This window comes from Pan paniscus, chromosome 13 (genome assembly GCF_029289425.2).
Source record: "Pan paniscus chromosome 13, NHGRI_mPanPan1-v2.0_pri, whole genome shotgun sequence".
NCBI lineage: Eukaryota > Metazoa > Chordata > Mammalia > Primates > Hominidae > Pan > Pan paniscus.
Genome location: NC_073262.2, coordinates 63,035,161 through 63,058,812, shown reverse-complemented (window position 1 = coordinate 63,058,812; position 23,652 = coordinate 63,035,161). Strand labels below are relative to the sequence as shown.

The following is a 23,652-nucleotide window of genomic DNA, read 5'->3' as shown; positions in this document are numbered from 1 at the left end:
GTCAACCAGCTCTAGTTAACTTCTAAATTGTGAAACACATACGAGGAATCTTGGAACCTTGACTGCTGTAGGCTGCTGCAACTTTGCTCCCTATTTCTAAGAGGTTATCTATTCACAAAGAAGATATCAGTACAGTTAACCAGCAAGTTCAGGAAATGGAACAATCCAGGTAGCTGAAAGGATTCATCTACTATCCCTTGGCCTAATTCTCTTCCTTCTCTGAAATCAAGCCGAACAAACACTCTGCTTGACCGTGCTTATCTGTGTGGTCTATTTGTCATATAAATATTTGCCAATGCAATATTTCTCTCATTGAGACTTCTCAGGCAGACTGTTTCGATGGATGAATTGAGGGCTCATGTTGTGTCCATTTTCTTGACATCTTAGCCATTTTTATTTTGCCTTCAGACTTTCAACTGAAACTGCACTAGCATCTTAAATATCTCTTATTTTCCCTAGCTTTTTTTTTCACTCTCATCCCTCTCCTGCTCAACTCTCTGCCCTTCTGGTTTCTGTTTTCTTGGCTGCCTCCTCCATAGTCCCATCCTCTGATAGGGTTATTCTCCACTCTTTCTACTTTCCTGCACATTTTCCATTTGAATATTTTATTTATTTTATTTTTACCTCATACTCAACCTCAAATCCAAAATATCCTCTCTCTCAACACTGTCTCTTTTCCAAATTTACTTTCTTAAACATGAAGCTTTAGGAAAGCTTTAGGAGTCAGCAGCTCCTTCTCTTTGTCCCTTTGTCACTAAGTTTTGTGGATTCTTCTTTGGCCCTTCTTCTTTCTTCTCCGGCCCTTCTTCCTTCTTCTCCCTACCAGAAGAACCGGCTGACTCCTCCCTCCCTACAGTGTGACAGGAGAACCATTTGCTCCTCTACTACCTCCCCTCTGGTGCCTCCCCTCCCCATCTCTATTCAGCAAGGCCAGGTCCAAACGCTGTTTGCCTTCTTTGTGCTTGGACCACACCAGTAACTCTCCTCTTTATTTCTAAATTTTTATGTATTGCCAGCTCATAATCAGCATCTTATTTCCATATAGTTCTGTTCTCCAAGTGCCTGTTACATTACTTAGCCACATGTCTGTGACAGTATATGATGCTAACAGCGTATCATCTTAAACAGATTTGTCACCCAGACTACAAAAGTGTTGTAGTCAGGATTGCTAGGTTTGGTATCCCAGAGTTACCTAAAAGTGCTAGGCAAGTTCTGAATTCTCAGTCAACAGACTGTAAAATAGGTCAAATAACGCTATTATCAAAAATTGTGATAAGCATTAAATCAAATAATGTAAGTAAAAGAGCTGGTCCAGAGCCTACAACACAATTGTCTCTGAACAAATATTAGTATCTCTTGTTTCTTCCATCCTTGAAATTCTGCTAGAATAAGCTTAATTTATATTGAATTGTACATTTAAAACAAAGGAGGAAGAAGCTCTACCAGATTTTGATTTTGAAAGCTGAGAAAGCCAGGGAAGTAGTTTAATGCTAACATAACCTCCAACCTCCTCTTCTTTGAGGCTTTTTTTTTGGGAGGAAGGGGTACAGGCATACCTCGTTTTACTGTGCTTTGCAGATACTGCTTTTAAAAAAAAATACAAATTGAAGGTTTGTAGCAACCCTGCATTGGGCAAGTCTATTGGCATTTTTCCAATAGCATATGCTCACTTTATGTCTCTGCGTCACATTTTGGTAATTTTCACAATATTTCAGATTTCTTCATCATTATTATGTCTGTTGTGGTGATCTGTGATTAGTGAGCTTTAATGTTCATTGTTTTGGGGCACCACAAACCATTCCCATATAGGACTTAATCAATAAATGTTATGTGTGTTCTGACTGCTCCACTGGCTGGTCATTCCCCTTCTGTCTCCTTCTCCTCCATTTTCTCTGAGATATAATATTGAAATTAGGCCAAATAATAGCCCTGCAGTGGCCTCCAAGTGTTCAAGTGAAAGGAAGAATCTCCCATCTATCACTTTAAATTAAAAGCTTTTAAAATCAAAATTAAGCTTAGTGAGAAAGGCATGCCAAATGCCGAGATAGGCCAAAAGCTAGGTCTCTTGCACCAAACAGCCCGCAAAGGAAAAGTTGAAGGAAATTCAGAGTGCCACTCCAGTGAACAAATGAATAAGAAAGCAAAACGTCCTTATTGCTGATGTGGAGAAAATTTGAGTGATCTGAATAGAAGATCAAACCACCTACAACATTCCCTTAAGCCAAAGCCTAATCCAGAGCAAGACCCTAATTCTTTAACTCTGTGAAGGCTGAGAGAAGTGAGCCTTCTCTCTTCAATGCTATGAAACAGCATTGCATGCTATAGAGAAATCTTTCATGAAAGGAAGAGTCCATTGATGCAGCAATCTTCATTGTTGTCTTATTTTAAGAAATTGCCACAGCTATCCCAGCCTTCAGTCGCCACCACTCTGATCAGTCAGCAGCCATCAGCAGCAAGGCAAAATCCTTAACCAATGAAAAGGTTACAACTTAGGCTGAAAGCTCAGATGATTGTTAACACTTTTTTATAATAAAATATTTTTTAAGAGATTGGGGTCTCACTGTGTTGCCCAGGCTGGCGTGCAGTGGCTATTCTCAAGCATGATTGTAGTGCACTGCAGCCTTGAACTCCTGGGCTCAAGTGATTCTGCCTCAGCCTTCTGAGTAGCTGGAGTTACAGGTGTGCACCACTGTGCCTGGCTAATAAAGTATTTTTAAATTACGGTATGCACACCGGGCTTTTTTAGACATAATGTTATTACATAATAAGCTACAATATAGTGTAAACATAACTTTTACATATGCTTGGGAAACAAAAAAATTCGTTTGACTTGTTTTATTGCAATACTCGCTGTATGGCAGCGGTCTGGAACCAAACCTGCAATGTCTCTGAGATATGCCTGTGTTTGCAGAAGAATTGTTTCAGCCACATGCTACCCACCCCTGATTATTGCTCATCATAATAATTACTGTGGCATGTGAAATATTCCATTATGTCCAGCCTTTTTTAAAGATTTACAAATAGCATAGGTGTGCAAGATTTGGTAATGGCTCTCCCTGATTTGTAGTGGAGTAAATGTCTGAGAGTCTCTGTTGGCCAAGGCCGGGTATCTTAAAGGTTGCTGTGGTATTGACATCATATGCAGAGTTCTAGATAACTCAGTGTAGCAGTAACTTATTTTAATGGAAAAACCAGTGACTTGATATTAAAAGAAAAATCTCTACTCTTTGCGTCTTTTACAGACAGCCCTTCCTTCATTCCTAAACCAATTCTTGATTCAGTAAATTTTTAACTTGTTTCCAAGTGCAGTAAAACATATGACTTTAATAGAAATGTGAAATTAAATCTAGCTTATGATATGATAGCCTGTTACTATTTAAAATGAAATATTTTTGAAATGTAATCTGTTTCCTCATTTATAATATTCAATACATATTTATTTTCTGTCCCTATGTTTTATTTTCTCTGTAAGTTTTCCTTGTGCTTTTGAACACAGCACAGATCTTAAAAGGTGAAACAGTAAAGCAAGACAGGTCAGCAGAGAGACAGGATAGTATTATCATCAATGTGGTGTACTGGGAGAAGCCAGAAGAAAGCTAACCTTGATGTGAAGGAATTGGGGTAGCTTTCAGGAAGGAGATGACATCTCAGTCTTAAAGGACAACAAAAATTTCATGAAGGGTGAAAGCAATAGTATCCTCCAGGCATCAAGAAGTGCCCAAGAGGTGTGAGAACCCTTGGATGTTTAAAAAGGCACAGAAAGGGCTTCTTGGTGCAGAGCTGGCACTCGGCAGTTGTTAGTTACCCGGGGTTCCCATGACGGGGTGTCAGTGGGTGTAAAGGAATATGAGGCTAGAGGTGTAGGTTGGGGGCATATTGTTAGCATCTTGACTAAGACAGTTAACGCCAACATTTTAGTTTGGAGTTTATTCTTTAGTTACAGAGAAAAAGTTAGCTGTTGGAGTAGAAGAGTAGCATAATGAATTTCTCTCCTTTCTTTCTGTCTCTCTCAGATGCTAATTTTGACAAAAGTAGGAAGGGTGGATTGGAGAAGGCAAGGACTCTCATAGGTGAGAGGGAAGCCTCCAGTTGCATTAACTGGGAGAGAGCACACATGAAAGGCATCGACTTTTAGTGGTTCTCTCTTAGTCCCAAAACTCCAGCATCTCCCTGTGTTCCCCAGATTTGACCATGCTTTTATTTTTGTTATCTACAAATAGGGCCCAATGAACCACTTGCTTTTCTGAAACCACTAGCTAGTTTGTTGAATGCTGATTTAAATTATTTTTTGAGACGGAGTCTCACTCTGTTGCCTGGGCTGGAGTGCAGTGGTGTGATCAGCTCACTGCAACCTCTGTCTCCTGGGTTCAAGCGATTCTCCTGCCTCAGCCTCCCAAGTAGCTGGGATTTAAAAGAATATTTTAAGTTATTCTTACTGTTATAAGAAATTAGGGCAACTAACAGGAAAAGGACAACTTGAAATGGTTATATTCATTATTTGTACATCTCCATTGATCTCTGTAATACTAAGATTTCTTAAGCAATCCGTCTGCTAAAAGATGTTTTCTCTCCACCCTGAAATTAAATAATCATCACTTTTATTACAAAATGATTAGGCTACCTTTAGGGTAAAATTTGAAAGTGAAGGCATTCTAATAAATTGAATAGTTTTTTGATGCTTAATCAGCTTTTACCCTATTATGAAGTTACCTTCAACATTTACTCTGAAAGGAGCAATGGGCCCAACAGACCCAGTGTTTTGAAATCTCTATGTAAATAGGAAATCCTTTGGAATGTATAGAAATTACCTGAAATAGGAGAGCCCTTATTTTCAATACAAAAGAATGATCCTATGATGAGGTAGGAAAATCATTCCACCCAGGAGGGACTCAGTTCTCACTTTTAAATTGAAGAGAGAATTTTGAGTCAGGGGACCCAAGGTCAAATGACTCGACTTAGACCAAAAAGCCTGAACATACCCTTAGTTATTACATTTATTTTAGAAAGAAAGAGACACACATGCTTCACATGTATTCTACACAGGAGTATTCAGATTGCTATGCAGATGTGACAGACATAGACCAAAGGTTTCATTGCCTGCATTCGGCATCATTCTAAAGCAACGCCTCTGAGTCTTAGAAACCCGAAGCTCTTCGTGTAGGGTTAAATTAGAGGCTAATATAAGGAAATAGCTTCTCTATAAGATATAATTTACCCTTTATGTGTTATCTTCCAAGCAAATTGAAGAACTGTCTTACTGCTGGTGTTGGTGATAGTGGTTATGGTGTATTTAACTCACAGGCATTACAATAAAATATCCACAGATGATTTTTTCTTTGGTAGCTACTACATCTCAGATAATTGAGATTAGGGCATATTGAGCTATATTATATTGTATTGTAGTTGTTTGAATTTTCTGTTTTTTTTTAAATGGTATTTTACAAAGCTACTGAAATCTGTATCTAGTGAATTTTTATTTCTTATATTTCTTTGAGGGTCGAGGAAAGAAAAATAAAAGTAAACAAAAACATAGAGTTGTGGGCAAATAGTTCTTCTCTCATTAAGTGTGTCCTTTAAAAATTAAAAAAATAAAAACTAATCTTTATTGACTGGTAAAAAATGTTTTAGTCTTCCCAAAAAGTGAAAATTGGGTTAAGGTGATGAGTTTTCTGCAGTTACTTATAGAAAATGCATTCCATTTTTGTGTCTATTACTATTATATAGCTTCTTGCACCCATGTACAAATTTTGTTTTATAAATCAGGATTTCTTTTGATTTCCAAATGTTTTTGTTCCAGAAAACAACTCATTTTTATCTTCTCAAGTTCTTTCTTCATTGATCTAGAAGATTCTCCATACATAAAATATTAATAACAGTATTTTCTGGAACTTGGCTTGCTTCTGTTATTGCTAGCATAATAGGATGACACATAATAAATAACGCAATGAGGGCTTAGACCAAGGAACTTGAGCATTTTGCTGAAAAGTGTGATCTATACGATGTGCAGTTTACAGAATTTGTCCCATCATAAAAAGGAATGCCAATCTGCTAAGTCAAAATGTTGAGTGGTTCATTGTAACTCAATTCTCTCATCATGGACAGTATTCCAGTAAGGTTCCATGTTGAAGAGTTTAACACATGAGGCATTTGAGACTGAGCAAAACACAGAGCCTTCGCAATCTTCCCCTGTCCCCTGCCCAATAAATGGACACCAAAGCAGAGTTGAGAGCTTAAGAGCAATTGTGTAATTAACTGAATCTTCTTCCCATTCATCTCTTGGGTAAGCGAAATATAGAATCCTTTTCTTTTTCATGTTAGTTGCATCATTACTTCTCTTGGTTTAGAAGATTGCTGGCACTTTAAGTAATACTTTATGTACAGTACTTCTTTGACATACCAAGGTATATAGTCTGAAGACTTTTGGAAATCCCCAGATTTCACAGAAATAATTTTAGCATCACAGAAAAAGAAAATCCCATGAAATAAATACCTGCTTCCCAATAGAGAACCATCTCACACCTCTGTGTATACTTTCTTCAATTTTATCATTAGAACTGTCAGTTGGTTTGTCTTCTTAGGGGGTGGCAGTTTTCAAAAATTAACACAGTGTTTAATCCCCTCTTGAAAATTGCTGTGTACACAATTAGAACAAAACCTTATTGAAATATGGACCTTAGGTAATGGGCTGTGCTTCTTCACTGGCTTCATGACCTGCTCTCCTCTGTGAGAGTATCCACAATTCAAATGTGTGCTGTTGCAGTATTAAGCATAACTGCACGTCAGGGAATTTTAATGTCATCCTGAGTTGTTGAAACCTCAAATATTAATTATTACCAAGTACCTACTTTATACATGCATTTGATATTTTGACAGAAAATCTCAGTTATGTCTATTTTCTAATGTATCCTTAGTATAAAATCTGCTGGTAAGCATGGATATTTAGAAATTTAGCCAATCTTCGTTATTGTCAGTTGACCTTTTTCTTTAGGGTATCTTTTTGTTACTCCTAGGCATGATAAAGAGCCATTCTGTCTTCTAATGCCCAAATACTGCACACAAGCTGTTGGCAAACCCGTTTTAATATCAGCCTTAGCAGAAGTTAATTGGGGAGCCGGCACTGGAAATAATTATCATAACCATAAGAATTTTTTAAAAAATCACCCTTTCCTTCTCTGTGATTGAAGATAGTATTTACATCCTTTCCTTGTTCCTTTATATGAGCCTTGGATTTCTGTAGCAGCAGCTTGGGGATATTTAACCATTATACGAAGGTGAAAGTACTGTCATCAGGAATAAAAGCCTCTAAAATCTTTATTTGGCAGTTTTGCTTGGTTTTATGTAGAATTTCCTTATTGAGTTACTGTTGAATCTCAGAAATGTATAACTTTTCCCTTCATCTTTAGTTCATAATAAATGGCATGTGAAAAAAAATTCTGTGTAATGTGTAAACATCTAAATAATGCTAGCAGCCAAAAATTGTCTAATGCTTGCTGTCTCCCAGTAACTATGCCAAGTATTTTATTATTTAACCCTTAGAAGAGTTTTATGAGCAAAATTATCATCTCTAATTTTCTGTCTTAGTCTGTTATCTGCTGCTATAATAGAATACCACAAATTAGGTAATTTATAAAGGAAAGAAGTTAATTCGGCTATGGTTCTGGAGGCTGGAAAGTCCAAGAGCATGATGTTGGCATCAGGTGAGGGCCTTCTTGCTGCTTCATAACATGGAGGAAGAACAAAATGAAGTTGAAAGATATTTCTTTTTCTTATTGCTTAGGATAATATAGCTGATAATGGTGGAGCCAGAACTTAAGAATGGACAGTCTGACTCCAGAGCTCATCCTCTGAACCACTGTGCTTTCTGCCTCTCCAAGTGTACCCTGAATGCTACTTTATTAACTTCCTCTTTACCTCATCAGCACCCTTGCTTCTTCATCAGCACCACAAACTACAATAGACTAATTTCTCCAGGACCCTAAGAGATATTGGGCCATGATAGATTTAACAAGATTTTATTAGAAAAAGCACCTTTTCTTACGTCCACTTGAATAGCCAATAAAATAAAAAACTCAAAATAAAGGCAGGAGGATAGAGGAGGAACCTGTCTTTCCTGACATCTAGCAAAATAATCCCTTTTAGCATAGCTGGTCATAGGAAACTCAGCTCCTGGTTAGCTGTCTAATGTGCAGCTCCCCAAGATTACACAGCATAGAGAAGGTATCCAACTTGTCATTTGCTAGGCGCCTGAGAGGGTTTGTGCATATATGAAAAGAAACAATTTTTAGGGGTCACTGTCTTACAAGTCCTAATACTGCTTTAGAAAATAATGGGCATATAAGAGCATTATAGTTTTGCTGTAAGTATAAATCTGATTAAAACATAAGATCAAGATACTTTGGGGAGAAGTGAATGGTGAATCCCATTTTTTTTGTAATTTAACAAATATTTATTAGACATTATGCCAGTGATTTTTCTAGGTACTGCACTGAGACATTTTCCACCTTTAAGGAGGTGTAGAAAATGAACTTCACACATAATGTAGATCAGAATGTGAGAGATAGAAAGTTACTACTGAGATTACAAAGTAGGGAGTGATTGCATGTGATGGGGGGCATCAGGCAAAGTTTGGCATTTGAATGAATCTTCAGGATGAGCTAGGCAGCCCCACCCCAGCACTGAAGACAGGACTAGCTTGCCTGCCTGCCCTGTCTGGTATTCACTGATGCCATGATGGGGGGGATCTTTAACACCAGAAGAGGACTTGTACTTCACTGAGAAGGTGGGTGATACATGCTGCCCCAAGGTTTGTCCTTGATAGAATGTGGGCCAGAGGGAGGGTAGAGGAAGAATGTGGTTCAAAGATGAGTGTAAGATTTGATTTTGAGTCTTAAGAAACTAGGAATTTGATATCATTAACAAATATAGGGATCAGGAGGAAGAGTTTGTTTTTATTCTTACCTGGAAATTCTCATCTACTCTCAGGGGAAACTCCAAATTGAGTGCCTGTTTGCTTTATGAGTTAGTGTACTTTTGGTGTGGCTATTAAACAGAAAGAAGTAATGCATGAATTCCAGGCTGGTGAATCTTCAGTGCAGAAGAGAGACTAGTAATTAAACATTCTGTCAGCTGAAACAGGTGATCTGTTTGTTTATTACTCACTGATTATTTATAGTGGATTCGAAACTCTCAGTCGAGATAGCCTGTATGGTCAGCAGTGATCTCCAATACTTAATTATTTTCTTAGATGTTTATACTTTGTTTTAGGTGTATAAATTATTTGAAAAGTTGTTTTTTATTTAATAAAGTGCTTGCAACTCCCTTGATTAGAATTGTTTGGCTTCAAACTGGAGACTTTTGAGACAAAATTTCGTGAGAGAGCCGTGGAACTGAGTGGGAGGAAAGGAAGATGAGTTTCCATAAATGGTGTATCTAGAATTAGCGAGAAAGTAGACTCACAGCACAAACAATCCTGACCAAGTTTATGGTGCTGCCAGGGCACATGGACTTTCTCTCCTCTTGCCTGTCTATGCGCTTACTAACCTGGCCATGCCGGACTTAACGCTTGTCTAAATTGCTTATGGGGCCAGGACCACTTGTCTCCCTCATTTTTTCTTTGTGCCATAGCATCTTCTTGCCTCTGTTAAGTGTCACATGTTAATAAAGGAATCTGCATGGGAGATCAGCATGTGTTTGAGTATCAGCATTTGCATGTACAGCTTTAGATTTCCAGATTTACAAAGGACACTTTCCTGCAGCATAAGGACTAGTTCTTTAAAGATGAAACAAAGAGACATTCATTTGTGGTCCTCGAAACAAATTGGGCCTGCTAGCCTATTTGGACAGGAGACTGATGCTTTCCAAGTGGGCTTCCAAAGTGTTTCATCTTCACCTTCAAAGCCAGGCCATAAATTGTGAAATTGTTTTCACTGTCCCTTAATATGAGGCATAGCTTTTGCTCCAATGCTTAACCTATTTCAATGCCCCTGTGTAGCTGGCTAGATAATATTTTGTTTCTTAGATTTTCCTCCACCACCCCTATTCATTACCCTTAGTTTAAGTTTGACAGCATGCAATTACCTTTTAAAAGCTATACTTATTTAATTTTGGCTCTGATTTTTGAGGCACAAGAATTTGAGCATTTATTTAATTAAAAAGTTTATTGAACTTTTTTCATCTCTAGTCTGAATTACAGAACTTTACATCTCTTCTAGTCAAGTGGCTGTTAACGAGGAGCACGCACCAGAATCAAAATTTACATGTCAGGTCCTTCCATAGATTCAGGAGTTAGAAGACAGAGAGATACTTAATGGAGAAACAGCATAACAGGCACTTATACTAAAGAGCACAGGCTCAGAGCTTTCCACCTGGCCCCGCCTCTTGCTTGAGCAAATTTCTCAATCTCTCTGTGCCCCAGTTTCCTTACCTATAAAGTCAGGATAATCATAATATCTGCAACGTAGGGTTCTTGTAGGGACTAAGTGGGTTAATGTCAAGTGCTCTGAACACTTTTGGCATGTATTAATGTTACTGCTACTGGGAAGCTTTTTTAAAGCTTCTAATGGTCAATCCCAGTTGAGAGCTTGATTTCGTCTTTTTATGTTATAACTGAAAAAGCTGAGGCTCGGGGAAGGTTAAATGACCTTTTTGGAGTCACAAAACTAGGAAGGGGCAGGCTTGGGAAAAGAGTCCATATCTCCTGAAATACCCACTCTTCTTGATTTGCCACTTTACTTTTCACAAGTGAATGTTACACTTAACTCTGCTCTTTATCATGAGGATGAAATATCTGTACTTCCGTTTCTTGCCAAAGAACTTAACTTTGTCCTCTCCACTGGGCAGGTCTTGACACAAGCTCTTGGAAGAAATAAGATTTATGAAGAATTGTATGAAGGATTTGGAGTTTCTTTGTTCATCACAGAGCTTCCCAACTTGGCAAACAGAGGAAAGGATAATATTTGTATTATGTTATATTGGCATTGAATTAGATTATGTTGGATTGCCACCTATGGATGAGGCTGGTCATTGCTGGAGGTGACAGGCCCCACCCAGTCTCCAAGGGTTGACAGAATCAGCATCTCCTGACATGTTTAAGAGAACTCCTCCAGGAAGTGTGGTTTTAAAAAAATGTTCAACAAAACTATATACAAAAATATTTATAAGTGGTATTTTTAATTATATGCTTTATAAGTACAAATTTACATTTATAAACTTATCAGGGAGAAAAGTGAGACAGTTTTGATAAACTCAAAAATGTGGATAACAGTTGCAGAACAGTATCAGTAACATACCTAATTTATTTCTGTATTTTGTTTTGGTTGTATGACATTTGGAAAATCCTTATGCAGCTGCAAAAGGTTTTAATTTTTAACAAGCTCATTTTGTCTTGATATCCCCTTGAATTAATCTTAATAGAAACTGGAAATAATTTTTTTGCCTCAACATTGAATTCATAATAATACAGCTATTCACGTGCCTCATAATAGATATAAAAGTCAGACCAGAAGCACCCAAAACTTAGCATCAGTACCAGTCAATGATGTCACTTTATCATGATGCAACACGGTAGGCACTTTAGTATTATACAGCTGTCTATTAGATCATGGTGAGGGTGTGTGCCAACTAGTTGTACCTGCTGGCATTTGTTTGAGCATGATGGATGTGTAGGTCATTTGTACAGTTTTATATGAACGGACATGTGCAGGCTTGAATTTCCAAAAGAATACCAACGCAGAGTTACAACTTTCCTAATCGGTGACTCGCTTATACAAAGAGATAGCAGGAGATACATTTGTCTAGTGTCAGCACTTGAAGCAACTTAATGTAGATGTGGTCATCAGTATGTTAACATTTGTTGTGCTATGTATTTGCCTGCATTTCCTATTATTTGTTTTTGTACTTAAAGGCTAAGAAGTCTTTAAATACAAAATATTCATATGGAAAATTGATGGAACCCCTAAAGTACTTCTTCAGAGCCTAATTTGGTAGCCACTGTTCCAAGGAATGTGCCATTTATCCCTGGATGCAGCAATATTATCAGAAAGCCTTGTGCATTAACCACATAGCTATTTGCCCTTGTAGAATTCCAGTGCTTGGGCCCCAGGTGATCCTTTGACCGTGCATTGCACATAGAGTATGGCTTTTAGGAGGAACCACAGGAAGACGCTCCTTCCGGCATTAGAGCTGGGAAAAACGGATCTTCTCTTAAGCCCAGGACCTGGTTTTACTCTAATGAATACTCAATTTCGTAATGTTGTATTTCCCTATGTTCACTACTAAGAAGTTATGAGTCAGCTTTGCATCCAACATTAGCAGCTCTGCAGGATCTCACTTTCGGGTTCATGTATCTGTGGAAAAACTACTCCTGGGTTGATTTTTTCTTCACTTACCTTGAACTTTATATCTATTTTTGTCTTGTGGTGTTGCATATATTTTTGCCAGCAGCCTCAGACTTTTTGGGGAAAGAGGTAGAAGCAAATGTTTCTCATGCTCTCTGTTTGACTACCCTTAAAATCACAGAAGGAACATTGCTTAGTCACCTTCTTTTTTCAGTTTGTATAGCAATCGTTATTTTTATTATCAAAGTGGCTCACTTGGGAATGCTGATATTTTGGATATCTAATGCATTTCCATTGGAAAGGAGAATCTGGTCCCTTCTCTTAATGGCCCTGCAAAGAAATTAGTGGATGCACAACAGTTTCCTGGACTGTCAGTAAACATTAAAGTCAGCAAATACTCAAAATCATGATTTCTAGCAACTTTTAGCTTGAATGACATCTTTGTTGAAAGGAAAGTTTTTTAAAATGTGATTTTTCTTATACCCATTCTTGGTAGGACTTTACTTTGGCATTGAATTAATTGCCCCGCCTTTAATTATTTGAAGACAGGAAACATTCAGCAACTTGCCTGGATATGTGTTTCATATGCAGAGGTTTGTATTACCTGTATTTTGCCTGCTTAATAAATCACAGTTTAAAAGTATTGGTTCTGACTTTTAAACCTCCTGTGAGGTATGCATCTGCTTCATTCTCTTTTTTTTTTATTATTATTATACTTTAAGTTCTAGGGTACATGTACACAATATGCAGGTTTGTTACATATGTATACATGTGCCATGTTGGTGTGCTGCACCCATTAACTCGTCATTTACATTAGGTATATCTCCTAATGCTATCCCTCCCCCCTCCCCCTACCCCACTACAGGTCCCAGTGTGTGGTGTTCCTGTGTCCAAGTGTTCTCATTGTTCAGTTCCCACCTATGAGTGAGAACATGCGGTGTTTGGTTTTTTGTCCTTGAGATAGTTTGCTGAGCATGATGGTTTCCAGCTTCATCCATGTCCCTACAAAGGACATGAACTCATCCTTTTTTATGGCGAATAGGAACACTTTTACACTGTTGGTGGGACTGTAAACTAGTTCAACCATTGTGGAAGACAGTGTGGCGATTCCTCAAGGATCTAGAAATAGAAATACCATTTGACCCAGCCATCCCATTACTGGGTATATACCCAAAGGATTCTAAATCATGCTGCTATAAAGACACATGCACACGTTTGTTTATTGCAGCACTATTCACGATAGCAAAGACTTGGAACCAACCCAAATGTCCAACAATGATAGACTGGATTAAGAAAATGTGGCACATATACACCATGGAATACTATGCAGCCATCTGCTTCATTCTCTACCTGAGTTCCTGATAAACCTCTTGATAAATTCCCAGCCTTGAGCATGAAGGAACATTCTTCTGGAAGCAGTTCATCATGCCATTGTTGTTCATTCATTTCTTTTCCTCCTCTTCCCTGCTTTCCTTTCAATGTCTAACAGTACCAGCGTTTCCTTGGCTTGTGTAGACAGTAATGATATATCTGTTGTGAGTCTTTCTGGATTGCTTTTATTTCTTTACAGGGCTGTTCATTTGTACCTCAGTGTTATCACACAGATGTAATGGTTTTTCTGACCTCTGATACTGCTAGACCAAGATGTACTCCATGGGTCCCACCACTGACAAATGTCCAGGGCAGAAGAATTTTAATACCACATTGAGGAGAAATGAGGAGATGCTTCCTAAATGATCTTGGATGGGAGCAGATTAGGCAGTCTTCCATTCTCCACTTGTAACGCTGTTAGTGTTTAAAACTTCCATCAGCAGGGTCCTCGGAGTGCTGCTGCCACACTGACACAGTTGCCAGGCTGTCTTACGATGGCTACAAGACCTTATATTTTCTGCCTCCTCTCCCCATAACTTCTCTGACTTTATCTTCCCTTACTGTCCTCCATCACTTCACTTCACTTCAGCCATAGTGGACTCCTTGGTGTTTCTTAAGTGCACCAGGCCTTCCACGTGCCTTACACCAGGTTTTCCTCCTCTGCCTGCACTGCTCCTCCCCTGGATCCTTCTGACTCGTTCCTTCATATCCTTCAGGACCTTGCTCATGTCACCTTCTCCATCAGCTTACTTCAGCCACCCTTTAAAAAATTGTAATCTGCCTCCACTTCACCTGGGCATTCTCAATCTCAACCCCCCTTCCACCCCCCCACCCCGCTTTGCTTGTGCTATTGTCGTAATACCATCCCCTAACATATTGTATAATTTGCTTATTTTTGCTTATTATAAGCAAAATCAGTAAATATTTTTGAATGAAAGAATAAAATGCTGCTTTATATGGCACAAAGGAAGGCTGAGTATGAGCCCAAATCCCTAATTGCGGAGGCATTTTTATCTTGATAGCCAAACTCATGACCTATTCCTGGGGTACATATTTCTCTCCCTCCCTCCCTTCCTTTCTCTCTCTCTCTCTCTCTCTCTTTCTGTCTCTGACATGAGCAACTAAAATGTAGTGAATGTGGATTACTCAGTGCTGGGAAAGGCTGTGTTGAAAATGAAGGCTCTAGGATTTGCCACAAGAGCAAACTTTATCCTCCCACATGATACATATTCTTCTCTATCATCCTGGATTTTTTTCATCTATTTATTGTTATGTGTATTTCTGTAACACATCAAGTCATTTTTGTAATGAAGCAGGCTACGAATAAATACATCTATTAAGAAGTGGTAAATAATCAGATACTTTTAGCCTCTGGCTCTTCATTGGTGACATCAGCAAATTAAACCAGAGATCAGAAATAAACAAGCAAGTGGCCATGTACCACCTCATTTCCTCTCTCCTGGCAGAATTGCTAATAAATAGATGAGAATACTCTTTCCTACTGTGCCTGGCTGAGCCTCGGAATCTTTCCCTATACAATACAACCACTAGTAACTCATCAGAGTGGGCATGCAAGAGGAAAGCTATTTGAAACTCTTGGCAGATTCCTTTCTGCTCTGTGATCCAAAAAAGGAGAAATAAAGGATTTCTCTTCATCTTTCTAAGGTCCTGGAACCTTGCTTGTTTCAGATTTTTTGGTATTAAATATCCCTCTATAAAACATTAATAAACTCAAGTAATCATTAACTGGGCTGTCTTCCAGTATAGTCAAGAAATAAGTTATACTAATTCATCAAGTTTTCAGATTATAGAGTTTTACCTTATATGTCTTATATGAATCGCCAATTTTCAAAGCAATAGGATGCATTGAGATACATTTTCTTATCATCATTCACATTACATTTATCACTTGCATTCCAGACTCATCATTAGGACCAATTACCATTGAATTATGCTTGTGCTGAAGAGCTGCTTATGATAGATTTCTTGTCAATCAGGTGCTTCGTCTCTAGGTCATATGCTGTATTTGATCAGTGCAGGTTGATAGTCATTAGACAAGCTCTTCAGGCTCAGCCATCAATGAGAAGCACTTGAAACAGTCAGCCTCTGTGAAAGCCATTTCATTCCTGCCTCATTTTTGCCTTTGTCCTGTGTTCTTTGCTGTTGATTTTTTACCTTTGCCTTCTAGGGTATGTCTCTTTGTAAGCTACCCTAAGTCCTTTCTAAAACAAGACAGGCTGTAATATGTATACATGCTACATACATAAATACACATACACACATACCTGCACATAAGCATTTATGTTTGAATGTGTAGATGGGTAAATGTCATTTTTATGCTTGTAAGTAAAATGAAAAACATCAACCAGAAACTTTTCATTCCTCTGGTGAAGAGGATATTTTGAATGAGACACCTTTAAAATATCTTGTTGGGGAGCATTTGGGATATCAAATGCATATACTCTTTTGGGAAAATAAATCCAGTATTGGCTTGGAGTGGATTTATATAATGGTTTACTTTCTCACTATGTTTTAGGTGCAATACATAGCATCCTTTAATTGGATCACAATTAGGAAAACTTTTTCCGGTAATAAAATTAGAGATAATCACTGTGCAGGCCATTGTTCTGTTCTAGAATGGTCAAAGCTCGGAAATACCACTCCTGCCTATTTTCCATGCATTAGACGGTGCTTAATTTGTTGCTGTTTATTTTAGCCTCATTTCTCAATCATGGACTCTGAATTAAGATTGAAATAATGAATATGAAAGCACTAAGTAATAAAGCACTCTATTCAAACAGAAGATTAAGGATATCAGGGCTTCTACTGGTGTGTTATTGGGCTAGATTTGAGACATTGCCCTTGAAGTGCAGCAAAATTCCTTAGTCTAAAAATGTTATGAATCATAATATATATGAAGGTACTTTTATATGGTGTTAGAGATCAGTAAAAATGCAATTCTCAAAATGACAACTTCCACAGATAGAAATTGGTAGACAGACCTTCAGGTGATTTCACCCATAGTATTCAGGGCTGGTTTATACTGGTACTTGTTGACCTTCGATGAGAAAACTGATTAGTTCTACTACTGTCTTGTGTTCACCACCATTTTGCTTAGAATAATTTTCCAGTTCTGTAGTCTTACTTGATCTTTGGCATCACTGGAATTCATTATTGTGGCTGTCTCTTACATCACTGGATATCACACTGATGCTGTAAGAGGTGATAAAAGTAAGGTTTAAGATGGTGTTTAAATAAACATAGTATGGTGTTATAACCATTACATTAAAATTTGTTTGAGAATCTTGTGTTTTGGCAAGGTTGTATTTGCTTTGGTGGTAAAGTTGTTTGAAATGTCTTGTGAGCAGTTATGTTGAATTTTTCACTGAAACTTTAAACCATTTGAATTCGTACATCTACAGAGGCAATAGAATACAGCTTTAGCATTCTAAGCATTGCCAGCCCTTAGTGAAAAAAAAGAAAAAAGCCATGGTCCCACCTCTGCATTAATACTCAAAGTGGATTTTTTTCCCTTTAGTTCAAAGTCATTCATTTTTCTGATATTCATTTCTTACATGATTTAAGTTAAAGCTGAAAGACTCTGACAGTGGTTTTATACCTATTTTTTTCACTGGTGATAAGAAAATATCTTTTTTTCTTAGTACTGCTAGAAAAGGAAACAATGAAGTTTCTTTCATAATCATTCTTTTCAAAGTTTGCTTTTTGAGCAGAACTTCCTTGTAATATTATATTTAGTTTCAATTTATCAGGGAATCCAAATGAAAAATAAGGTTTTCTTTGGTGTATTTTGGAAGGTAGCTTTAAGAAATTTTGTTCATAACTCTATAGTGTTTAGAGGATTTTGTTATTGTCTAAGACTGCTAATTTCTGTTCTTCAGTTTTTCCATTCCATTGCATTGCCTTCAGAGTCTTAAGTTTTAGGAAGGCTTAAAACAATTGAAAGATTCAGTCTTAGGATTAATCATTGAGAGAATTAATATGTAGCACCTATTGCTTGCTGGCTGTCTTCATCCTAACCCCATTCCTGCATTGGTTAATGTATCTTCAGGAGGAGTGGACGGATGATGGAAGCTTTTCCAGTTTTACAACATGAGAACTCAGATCAATTTAGGTTCACTTTTTAAATGGATATAAAGGAGATTTGGATATTTTCTGTGATTTGTCTCTATTTTAAGGATATGTTCTAATTCTCATTTTATACCATTTTGATAAACAAAATCCCTCCTTAGAAAGACAGGAAAGCAGGCCACTCTTCTGAAAGAATGCCCAGGCTGCCCCAGGGCCCCATGCAGCACCAGGAGACCCCATGAACTGCTGCCCACTTTGCTTAGTGTTTTTGTCATACAAGGAGTTAAATACTTTTAGCATCACTTCTGGACTGGCATATTCATGTTAAAGAGTACATTCCTACGGTCGGTAATATCGCAGCCCATCTCTGATAACTGTAAAGACCCAGAACAAAAGAGGTCAAGAGCCAAAGCTCTAGCTAAAAGTTTTTTTAAGAAGGGGCATACCTGGGAGAAATTCAGTGGTTGAGAAAACCCTAAAGACTGGAGAAGGCTTCCAAGATTTGGGGAAAATTTGTTTATCAAGTAATTCAACAAATATTATTGAGAGTGCCTACTATGCCGGGTTCTGGGAAGTGAAAAGTGAAGTTACTAACGCTCCTTCACTCTGAACAGCCATTGTCTGCTTGCAATACCAATTTTGACACCATACTTTGTATAGCCTGGACTGTTACAGTGGTATCCAACCTTCTTTAAGTTTTAAATCTAGCGTTATAAGGAAAGATTGTTCCCACTACTCACCACCCACTTCTGGAGTGATCATCAAAATATTTAACAATTAGAAAACAGACTCTAGCCAATCAGAACAAGCACTGGAAAACTGAATATTATTCCCATTCTGCCCTCCCATGGGGAACTTCTCTGACATTTTTCAATGGGATTTTAAGGGATATGATTTATGTGAGCTGTCTTCTCAAAGAATAAGTAAAAGACAAAGCATATGACTTGGAGTCAGTTTAGAAACAGACGACCTGACTTCGGACCTTGGACCTACCTGCCTATAAGCCAGTCTTTAAGAATGCACTGAATATTTGAGTTTCTGTTTCTTTATCTTTAAAATAGAAATGCTGTTACATGGAATATGAATTTCTAATCTCTACTTCAGGTCTCCTCACTTTCATCAGGTGTGGGCGGTTTCAGGTGCCACTTAAAGAACTCCACAGTGGCCCCTGAAACACTACTAGCCTCCCCTTATAGGCTTAACTTCCTGCCTTTAAATGTTAGTAACTCACCCTTTCCTCCCTCACCTTTATTTTCAGCTGCTCTCTATAAACTGATCATTTCTGGTATGAAAATGTCTGGTGTAGCCCTCTTTTCTGGGCTGTTGTCTTGTTTTTCTGTCTACTAGTCTCTAGGACTCGAGTGCCCTCTGAGTTACTCTACTTAGCATTGTGGGTTTCACAATAGGAAGAAAAAGAGTTTCCAGTTTCATTTCTTCTGAAATTACCATGTAATCTTGGGCAAATTTGCCTGAGACTTGGTGTCCTTTCTTGTAAAACAGGCGTAAAATAGTAACATTCTAAGCTTATTTGTAGGAGATACATAGAGGTATGTATCCTATCATGTAGACCACCAAACCCAAGACACTCATAGCTAGAAATGTCTATTAATATATCTTTATCATTATATTTTAAGTTAAAGATGATACGTCACTTTTTGGTCTGGGGAGTTATTGTATACTAGGTCCAGTTTAATAAGCTTTTATTCGAGCATCTACTATGTGTCCAGCACTGTGCTAAATGGTGGGATGATATGAAGCCCAACCAGCAGAGCACCCCATAGCTCATGGTACCTAACACCCATCTGTACTGTAATAATGGGTTTTCTTCTCTGTTCTCTCTAGTGTCTGAACTGAATGCTAACACTTAGTAGGCACTCAGTAAATAGTTGCAAAATGAACACAGTTGTAAATGTTTTGCCATTTCCATGCACTTGGCTCTTGAAAATTAAAATTTGACCTCCTTTTGAATAATTTGCACCTTTATAGAAACCATTGGTGTTTCCATATACTGTTAGAGTCGTAGACTAAAGTGTTCATTAAGAATGAAACAACTTCTAGAAATAACAACAACAAAAAACAAAAGAAAAATGAAGTGTTCATCAAGGCAGGCAAAACATCATAGATAGGGAATGGGATGCAAAAATATATTTGCCCATCTTCTGCCTTTGGGTGTGGCTCCACGGAAGGTATCTCAGAAAGTTAAGTGCTTAATCTTGGTTAAAACTTCTAGAGGAATAAACCACTGTCTTTCTTAGTAATACCTGCTGTTCCCCCCAGTTGCTGCTTACAAGTTACCTCTTTTGCCTTCTTTACTGGCTATTGCGAGGACTATGTGGCATCGTTAGTTTTATAATTAAAATATCAGAAGTGGGTTGTTTTACCGATTTCATCTTGACTTTTAAAAAATATAACTTTCAGGTTAAAAGAAAGAAAATGTCCATTTAAAAGGTAGCAGCTGCTTTCCTAATGACAAGTTGTTCAGATTCCTAATTACTTTTCATATCTTTAATCTTGCACACCAGTGAAAAATAACTTATTCATATCTTTTGAAGATGTTATATTTGGCCAACAAAGAGTAGGATAGGAAAATATGTTTATTTAAAACATATTTGCAATTCCTATGATATTGTTTTAAATGTTAGCCTAATTTCATTCAGTAAATTCAGTTTCTTGTAGCTCATGTTCTTGAACTTTGAAAAATACATTATGCAATTTGCTAAATTAATAACGCATCAAAAGTAGAATAGAATATATTGTGGTCTTGCCTTCTGGATAGTTTATTTTTAGGTTTTAGAAAGGGGCTTCACTCTAATTATTCTCCTAATGGCAGAGCAAGTACTATAAAATAGTATTTTACAATCACAGATGCCTCATAAGAAGCCATTTTATATCGTCTTTACTCCCATTTTCTCTGGTTGATAATTAAATTTTACTCCAGGTGACTCACAGCAGAGGTCAGAACTTCCTATAATGGCAATAATGCACATTAATAACTGTGTGGTAGCCAGTAACACGATCCTTAATTAGAACCAGTAATCCGATAGGCTTAATAATGAAACAGGAGGCCCCACTGAACTTGTTCCATTTTCATATGCAGACCCAGGACAAAGCCATGGCTGTAATTTGGCTACAATAAGACAGCAAAATGTGGCTCAGTGCTGCTGTATTGCTAACTAAAATCAGTCTGTCATTTTAATGTAGACTTCTTGTTTTTAATTTTTTAAAAATTTATGACATTCCAAGAGAATTTCTGAAATGCAAATCAGCCATCTTTGAACATACAAGTAATGCACACTCTGCCTTTATTTTTAGAAATATTCACTAGAAGTCTGATTCTGTTTGCCTGAGATTCTGTGAAAAGAGGAATCTTTGAGAACTCTGCAGTTGCCCCTCCTTGGGTGTAGCATTCCATTGAAGTGAGCCTTTTTGCCCAGCTGGCAGTGGTCTTCTTCTGGATGTCGTCTGTAATGGAAGTGTTGCCTGGGATCTCAGTTTGTCTTATCAGTAAGTTTCCATGAGCTCCATGCCATGGTGGCTTCATAGGTCCCTTATTCCAGTTCGTGGGAGATAATTGTTTTTTCTTTTCTTTCTTTTTGTGTTTGTTTGTTTTTGAGGCAGTCTCACTCTTGTTGCCCAGGCTGGAATGCGATGGCATGATCTCAGCTCACTGCAACCTCCGCTTTCCGGGTTCAAACGATTCTTCTGCCTCAGCCTCCCAAGTAACTAGGATTACAAGCGCCTGCCACCATACCCGGCTATTTTTTTTTTTTTTTTGTATTTTTTATTTTTAGTAGAGATGGGGTTTCACCATGTTAGCCAGTCTGGTCTCAAAACTCCTGACCTCACGTGATCCGCCCACCTCGGCCTTCCTAAATGCTGGGATTACAGGCTTGAGCCACCTCACCCAGCCAATAATTATTTTTTCACATATCATTTGGACATCCCTAAGTTTCACTGGTAATGGGGTAATGGCAATCTAACATTTTTCACACATATATATATAAAGTCTGTTGATTTTCCTTTCTGAAATGCTAACTTGATATGTGCCTCTTAAGGACTTTGACATGAGCAGATGATATGGATGCTTGCTTCCTGGTGGAGTGTCTGTCTGTCTGACCTCTAGAATATGCTCTATTTCTGCTGTGATTCTAACTTAGTCTTAAGAGGAGACTTGACTGTTTGAACATTTAAATACTCTAAATAGTCCACTGGCACTATTAACAAATAAATATAATGGCTTTTAAAAATAAGCTTTTCTTATTTTGCATTACATGTGTTACATCTTTCAGTTACTGTAAGGAACACAAGTGAATAGCTGCTTAGATTATTTATGTTTAAAATTTTATGGGAACATAGATTTAGATTATTGGATACTCAAAACACATGCTTCTCAGAAGATGATTTTTGTCTCCCAGTTTAATGATATTATGCCAAGTATTAATAGAAGCCATTTTCTATGAGGAGAAGGGTCAGATATTTAAGGTAAATTTCTGTAAATGACAGTAATAAAGCAGCTGCTCAGAATTCAGGACATCTCAATTAGCCCTTTGAAAAACAGGTTACTGTCATTTGATTTCACAGGCAAGTTCATCTAGGTTTTAGGATCACATTTTAAGACTGCAAAACGAAATTTTAGTCATAAATGTTTTAAAACATATAACTAGATCGGAGGTGAAAGGTCAACCTTAGGTCTTGCCCAGGTTCATTTATCAACACAAATATTTATTGTGAGATTCAAAATGGAAGGGAAATTGAGATGTGAGATAAAATTATTTGAACATTTTAATGTACCTTGCTAGTTCAGTTTAAAACATAAAACAGATGGTAGCACAGCACAACTGCCCTATTGCCTCCCTATTTATGAACACCCATTTCTAGGAGTCCCTAAAAACAGGGACAATGTCCTTGAGATACTGTCTAATTAAGATTTATTTTCTTGTGGTTTATGGTTTGTTTTTTCAGTTCTGATTCCTTTCTGGGCCCTGAATTCTGAATTCTCCCCTCCTCACAGTGAAGATGAGATTCCCCTTCCCCTTTTGGGCTACCAAGAGGGAGACTTTCTGTCGTTGACAGTGGTACCAAGTAATCAGCTTCAGTGTCAGGATGAAAGTGCCGGGACTCAGGGCTCTCCTCCGCCACAGTCACTCACCCTGCAGGAACAGTGAGATGGGTGCTGGTAGAGGGAAGGTCATTATAGGACTGAAGATGGTAGTAAAAGGGTGTTTATCACAATGTCATTTGTAATACCAAAACATTGGAAACAATATAAATACTCAGAAATAATGAGTTTATAGTGTGTTCATTAAAACATTTATTGCAGATCTTGCTTTGGAGGAATATTTAATGACATGAAAAAATTTTCATTATATGATTAAGTAAAAAGGATTTAATACTTACAGAGCCAACATCCCAGTTCTGTTAAAAATTTTTCGTTATCCCTCCACCCACTCAAACATATATTTTTTTAAGCTCTAAAATAACTAATAATTTTTCTGATTCTTCATGACCAATTTTATAATATTTTAAAAAGAACATTTTATAAAAGGGGAGAAATGGGGAAAATTAGAGTAAACTGTGAAAATGTACTTAGTCACCAGATTCAGAACCATCATTTGGTGTATGACACTGTCTATAAAAGTTGGGTATTTAAGTTGGCTTAAAGGTATTGATCATGCCTCTAAGACTTACATGTGTTTTACAATAGCAAGTGTTAAAAAATCTGTATGTTTACTAACATGCCTATGGGTATCCCAGTTTTCTAAAAAAGTAAATTGGAAGTTTTACCTTTCATTAATGGATGGACAAATACTGCTAATTTATTTAGCTTTAGACTTAGGAAGTTTTCTTTGTTTTGCTA

General features: G+C 37.5%; 1 protein-coding gene across 17 annotated transcripts in view; it reads left to right on the top strand.

The window, feature by feature from the left end:
- Window positions 1–23,652, top strand: part of RBMS1 (RNA binding motif single stranded interacting protein 1) — a 220,206-nt gene that overhangs the window by 128,119 nt on the left and 68,435 nt on the right. The gene's annotated exons all lie outside the window — the stretch shown is intronic.